The sequence below is a fragment of the Aplidium turbinatum genome, chromosome 1 (genome assembly GCF_918807975.1).
Source record: "Aplidium turbinatum chromosome 1, kaAplTurb1.1, whole genome shotgun sequence".
NCBI classification, from domain to species: Eukaryota; Metazoa; Chordata; class Ascidiacea; order Aplousobranchia; family Polyclinidae; genus Aplidium; species Aplidium turbinatum.
The window spans coordinates 14,931,222-14,937,738 of record NC_137472.1 but is presented as its reverse complement, the minus strand read 5'-3'; the positions used below and the strand labels follow the sequence as shown (position 1 = coordinate 14,937,738).

The following is a 6,517-nucleotide window of genomic DNA, read 5'->3' as shown; positions in this document are numbered from 1 at the left end:
GTCTGGAACACTACTGAATAATGCTGCAGATTGTTTCTCCCAGGTTGGTATTATAACTGTGTGTGTATTTTGCCTTTTTATTTGTGTGTACATCGCCATATTTTGTACAGCGTTATAGAACAATTTAACAATTTTGTAATTTGTTTGGCCAAATCGGGCATAAAAACGGAAATTTTTTGCTGGATGGCACAAAAGGCAATCATGAAAAGACAATGTATAAACGATTTGAATTATTAGAAATGCAGCAATGATATGAGGGGTCTGGGGGGCGAAGCCCCCAGAAGATTGATTAGCTTTGAATGCTACGCCTTTGGGCCCACCTACTTTTAAAATGGTTCCTCCATCCCTGCCTACGTCAACATAAAGTAGGCTATATACGGAAGTTGACTTTTTTATGATGATCAACCACAGTATACTTTTTAAATTTTGAAATGGCAACACTGACTTAATTAGATTGAAACATGACGACTAGGATTGAAATTTCAAATCAACTTTTCTTCGACATATCATATTAACAGTGGTTTCTTAGTAATTGCCACTAATTACATTGTACAGTACAAGTTCTATAAAAATGTATCTATCCAGTTAAGTAAACTTCAATTTTAAAGTGATCTTGATCTTATTGTTCTTTGAGATCGAGATCAGACATAAAAAAGTAATCTTAGATCAAGATTAAGATCACCGAAACAAAAGTAATTTTCCAGATCAAGATCATGCCCATCTACGATTATGATGTAGCATGTAGACTTATTGTTTGCCAAAAGCGCTTTAGGATGGCCATTCTCTTTTTCTGTTTTGTTTAGTTTGGATCGAATATTTAATATAAGTGAATAGAATAATTCACAAACAACACTAACAACTTTGACTGTATCCTGATTTTAGACCACTATAAACAACTTCAAACGGTTGTCCCTTCGTATATACCTGACATGTTCGACATTAGCTGTTGCAGCAGTGATGAAAATTCCGCTGAAATAGAAATATTTTTGCAAGCATAAAAAAGTATCCTATAAAATGAATATTTTTGCAAGCATAAAAAAGTATCCTATAAAATGAACAGCTCTGCAACCTAGCACAGTTGATTGGAGATATAAATTAATCGTGGGACTCTTTATCTTCGGGCTAAAAAAGATTCTGTGAGAGCCTATTCTTGTAGTTTCGCATACTTAATGTACAGGCTTTGAATCCCCCCGGCAAGCCCGGTCATCGTGATTGACAAAGTGAAGTTGTTTCCGACTGTTGCAGAGTTGTTGCCTGCAAATTATACCTCTTCATTAAGAGCTCTCCATTCGGTGCCGTTGAATGAAGAGCTCACCTTGAAATGCGTTGCTCAAGCGTACATCCTGAGAGTAGACTCAGCGCCGTTTCTCACAGTTTCTTTGTTTGTAACGTCAGGCGCTTAACCAGGTAGGCTATCGGGGCGGACGATTGCATGAATCCAAGTGGTCGATGGTTGAGCGGTCAATCTTACGCTAATGACCGGATGTGCGTCTCATATACTCTCGATCGTGTTGCTTTGGAAAGTTGTGTTTTTTTATTACCACAGAAAATGAAGCACATACCATGGAGCACATATTTTTGAGAAGACTACTAAATGGTATGAAGATGGACACAGATATCGGTTTCCTTGTCTTACTCATCTACGAAGTTAAAGATCTTCGATACACTTGTATCCAACGAAAAGGCGAAAAAATCGGATGAATGAGTTGCATTTATTTATTGCTAGAAAAATGTACGTAAAAGTGTAATTGTGTATGAGAGATAGGCACGATGAAAGCACGCAAAAGTTTTTATAATCGGTTTGATGTTTTTGGTTGTAAATGTAGACTTCTTTGCACGTTCGAAACAAGGTGGAACCAATACAAATAAACAAACAATACAAACAATTGTCCTCCGTTTGTCAAAGTCCAGTCTCGATACGGATTCTTTTTTAAGGTTTTACAGGCAATTATTTGCTTGCGGAGCTTCTTACCTTTTAGCAGTTTTTGATTGAATTATCACGTCTTGTGTTTCTCGCATTTACTTTGTTTTGTGCCACTATCTCTTGTGCTTCTGTCTTTCTTGCGTAGGCCTAATCTGCCTGAGTCCTTGTCTGAACAATCAATTAATTTTACCTCTGAAATACTTGACCAGTTGTGCTGTGTAATTTTCAGTTATCATTTTGTGTGAGCGAGGCAGTTTCTCAAATGTTTAGATTTGACCATATTTTTGCTGTGATGCTATGTGATTCTTTAGCATTTCTTTTAAAAATGTATTTTCTTATAGGCTTGAAAAGGGCTATATAACTAGCCGAAAACGTTCGCTTTTTGTTTTTTGTTTTTATAATGTTAAATGTAGTGTTGTTGCTGAGTTATGTCTGTTTATAATTTTATTTACTTCTTACAATAAAAAGTTGCTTATTGTTAGTAGATAATATTTTAAAAAACAAAAACGACAGAACCACTCATTTAAATTACCTGCTTGGTTGGCGAGTTGTTTTTGAAGTGACAAGATTTCATCTGGAACAATAATTTAAAAAAATAATCACATAATCACATTGCAGACAGCAATAAACAAATAGAGATGCGAAATAGTTTTTCCTCTTGTTGATTTAACACTTCTACAATGATAAATAATGACTCGCAAGATGTCGGCTTATGTCAATGGTTCACGCCAGAATTAAGTTTAGAAAAAATTCAAAACAATTAAATGTTCTGAAAACAATTTGATAAATTTTGTATGAGCATGCTGATTTTCAATACCAGCTTTCACTGTGATGTGATCTAAGCTCTTGGTAACGCGACATTGAATGACCCTTATGCGTCATGACCGGTGATAGTATTTTGTTTTCGATTGTGAATTGTTAGGCCTTCTGTTTAGGTTGTCACTCTGAGCAAAGGTATCATTAATGACTTGATAGACCTGTACTGTTTGCTGTTAATTACATTGGTGTATGTTTTTAGACTGATCGAAAAGTCCATTGAGGAGAAGTCCTTTTCCATACAATATTATGATTGTGGATATGCTTGCTGTCAGAGCGTTGATAAGGAACTCAATATTATTGTGATCCCCCACGGCCCACGGAAGGCTTTACATAGTAGTGTTAATCAATATTTTCACACAGCAGCTTTCACAAAAATTGTATTTTGGTATCATAGGCCTACACTAAAAGGTAAAGGTGGTCCCATGCTTGATTCAAATGTTGGGTATGAGAAGACGAGTCTCATTGTGTTAACCTTTCGTCACTAAGGAGAGTAGGGTGGCCACTGGCCAGTTCCTTTCTCTCGGCCGACTTTCCTGCAGCAATTATGCCCGCCCAATTTATTACACCCTAGGCAGAGGTGAACGGTGTCTTCAACAACCAGCTGACGCCGGGAGTTGAACCAGATTTGCATATTTGGAAAGCCAACGCCTTATTCGTTGCGTCATCCCACCGCCTCACAGGCCTACTATAAACTACAAAGAAGTTAGAATCTTTAATTTAAACGTACCTGACTGATTTGTTAACTGTTTCTGCAGTGCCAAGACTTCTTCTGAAATATTGATAAATTAATATCATTTAACTAAATGACCATCAATCAAAATGTTGATCAATTTTATAAAATAATATTAAAAAATAGGCTACATAATATGCAATTACATCATTTACAATTCAACTACAAATGTTTTCTCTTTCAATGTAAGGAGATAAATTGCATTTTTAACTACTAGTATCCAATTTATTGACATGTTTGGGAACAGAGGCGGATTCAGAACGTAATTTATGGATGGGCCTAGAAAATATCTTGGTGGGCCTTCACCAATAATACCACGGCGAGCCAGCATACAAAAATTAAAGTGGTATAGTGGTACAAATGTTAAAGTGGTATCATGCTGTGGAAATAGTGATGCCACAGACAATCCAGTGCCACTTGGTTGTTTTTGTGTTAAAAATTAATATGTTTTTTCTTCATGAATCTGATTTTTGGTGGACCCACTGTCAATCTGGGTGGGCCTGTGCCAATCAGGCCCACCCGGTAGATCTTCCCCTGTTTGGGAAAGCCAGTTTTCAAGACCACCCTTAAATTAGATCCAAATTTACTTTTTTTTTTAAGGTAGACCAATTAATGGAACTTTACTGCACCGATGATTCTATTCGATTCTTAGCGAATCAGTGTTCGCAGTTAAGCGATAAATTCTCTTTTCAGTTTAAGCTTGAACAACACAAAAACACATAAATAATTTTTTGTGGTTTGCTTCTCTCGATTACATGAAATCCTTGACTTCCTAAAAAAAACATAGAAAACTCTCCTAGTCGATTACCGTTTACAACTTCGGCAGTGATATTTTTAATTGCTTCAACATGTTGCTTCACAACAATAGCTTGTCTTCTGCACGTTGGATTGTCACCAAAAGACTTCTGCTCGTAGAAGCGATAAACAATGGTTTCCTTACCCACAACAGATGACAGAATAAACAACAGTAAGAAGGAGATTTGAACTATGACTTTTGTGGTCATATTGATCGACAATGTTGCCGATCGAAAAGTTAATTCAAATCCTATGTCGTACCTACCTGAATAACAAAATTAATACTTTACTAGTTAAACTTTGTATATATATCTGATCTACTGTATACATAAAGTTGAAAAGCCATAGGCTACGATGTTTAAAATTTACTGCAGTAGAAGTGATATAGTGTTGATTGCTGATTGCTGTGATAGGCTATAGTGGCCTATTGCTTTAATTATAGCCAAAATATTTTAAAGATTCAACGAAAGGAGTTGTTAAAAACAAAACAGGTTAAAAACAAAACATGCGTTTAACCTGAGACCTTTTTTGCAGAAATTTTTTCAATTGTTGTCACCGCAATATACAGATTAGCCTATTTCTCATTTGCTCTAGTCGACGAAAAATATCGAAATTGCACCACACTTTTAAGGTAAAAGCCTAAAAGGTAGTACCGGTAGGCTATTGGTCGAAACTAAAACTTCTGCTACACATTTCAATTGCATCTTCAATATCACGCAGTAACTATGAGGCGTCACACTGCATTGAGGACACTGTGATTGCGCGAGTGAAAAACTAATTATAGTGCTGCTTGCAAAGTTCGTGTAAAAGAAAGTAAAGTCTTTCAATCATATCTTGCCAATCATGCAGATTCTACGAAATGTTCTTGCAGTGGTGTTACTATCTCTTACACAATAACGCGTAATATTGCCTCCAGGTCGCTTTATTTTTTGGTATCGCTCAACAAAATTTAAGCTACGTTGTTATTTTTCAAATGTTTTTCTTTTTACGTTGGTTTGTATTCACCCGGAAATTTTGACGTTGCGTATACTGTATTGGCCAGGAAGGACCTTGCTTATATATTCTCGTTCATTATAACTTAGCACATTGAGAGCTTTCTACCTACTCCCTGTCTACTGAACATCCACCCACCCGACCTGTCAAACACCGTATCTGCAAAGTAGGCTACGACTACGCCGATGATTGGCGTTGCTATACCAATCGAAACATTGGGAAGCACCAGAAGGGTCCCTAAACCAAGATATGACGACACTTCAGTATGCCTTCAAAAACGGAGATTAAAGCTCCACGACACCAAGGCAATGACGGCAGCCATCCATTTAAAAAACAGAAAAGCAAAACGTGAGCTCAAGATTAACACCGATGCAAAAAATTTTCTTTATTCTCTAACCCTAAGTATAGTTGGAGTAGTAGCCTACTCGAAAAGTTGCTCAGTTACCTTCAACACTTGTAGTCACTCATTGGGATGGTTAAAACGTTTTTTAGTCGTTGTTTCTTTACGTTTTTTTTGTTTTTTATTGGTTTTATTTGTTATTTTCGTTTTTTATACTATTTCCAATCGTGTCATACATTTTTTTCAAATAACAACTGTTTTCATTTATCATAACAAAAAACTGCAAAAGAAAGTATTGAATTACAGGTGCTGAATTATTTTTTATAAATCAGTTTGATTCAATTTTGAAGTTCTGTAAGTCAGAAAAGTGGTCGCATGCTAAGCAAATGGTAAGGGAAGGTATGGACTGATGAGCCACTTTTTCACATTAAAAGCTATAGTTGGTTAACTAATCACTCTATGACAGGGGCGTCCAACCTGTGGCCCGCGGGCCACATGTGGCCCGCGAGAAGGTTCTAAGTGGCCCGCGTGATATTTTTCGAAATGACATATATTATATAATCAACTCAATCGCCAACGTAATTTATGGCGAACTTACATTCCGATAAATTGGCATTTATTGTTTGCTTTCTTTCTCTATTACTCTATAATCCCTAGTGCATGGGGTGCGCAACTGTTCAAGTTAATTTTGTTGTATCACAATGCGCATTGTTACGCATCACATTTTCCACATTGTTACGTCCACCCTTTTCCACACAGTAGTAGCCAGTGGCGTACGCAGGATTTTCTCAAGGGGGGTGGGGGGGGAGCCATTAACGGTAGCGTAGTCAGGAAATTTGGAAGGGCGGGTTTGACGACCGGCGGGCGAAGCCCGACAGCGTTTTCGCCTAAGACGACACCCAGCGGCGGGGGGTCT

At 37.1% G+C, this 6,517-nt stretch overlaps 1 long non-coding RNA gene across 1 annotated transcript; it reads right to left on the bottom strand.

Annotated features, from left to right (window-relative positions):
* Nucleotides 1-945: 945 nt before the first annotated feature.
* LOC145772169 (uncharacterized) lies at nucleotides 946-4,324 on the bottom strand. The gene is made up of 4 exons (XR_014289281.1): nucleotides 4,282-4,324; nucleotides 3,471-3,512; nucleotides 2,457-2,498; nucleotides 946-969 (listed from the first exon to the last, which is right to left on the bottom strand). It is a non-coding gene; the product is annotated as an uncharacterized LOC145772169 (long non-coding RNA).
* Between the last annotated feature and the right edge of the window lie 2,193 nt (nucleotides 4,325-6,517).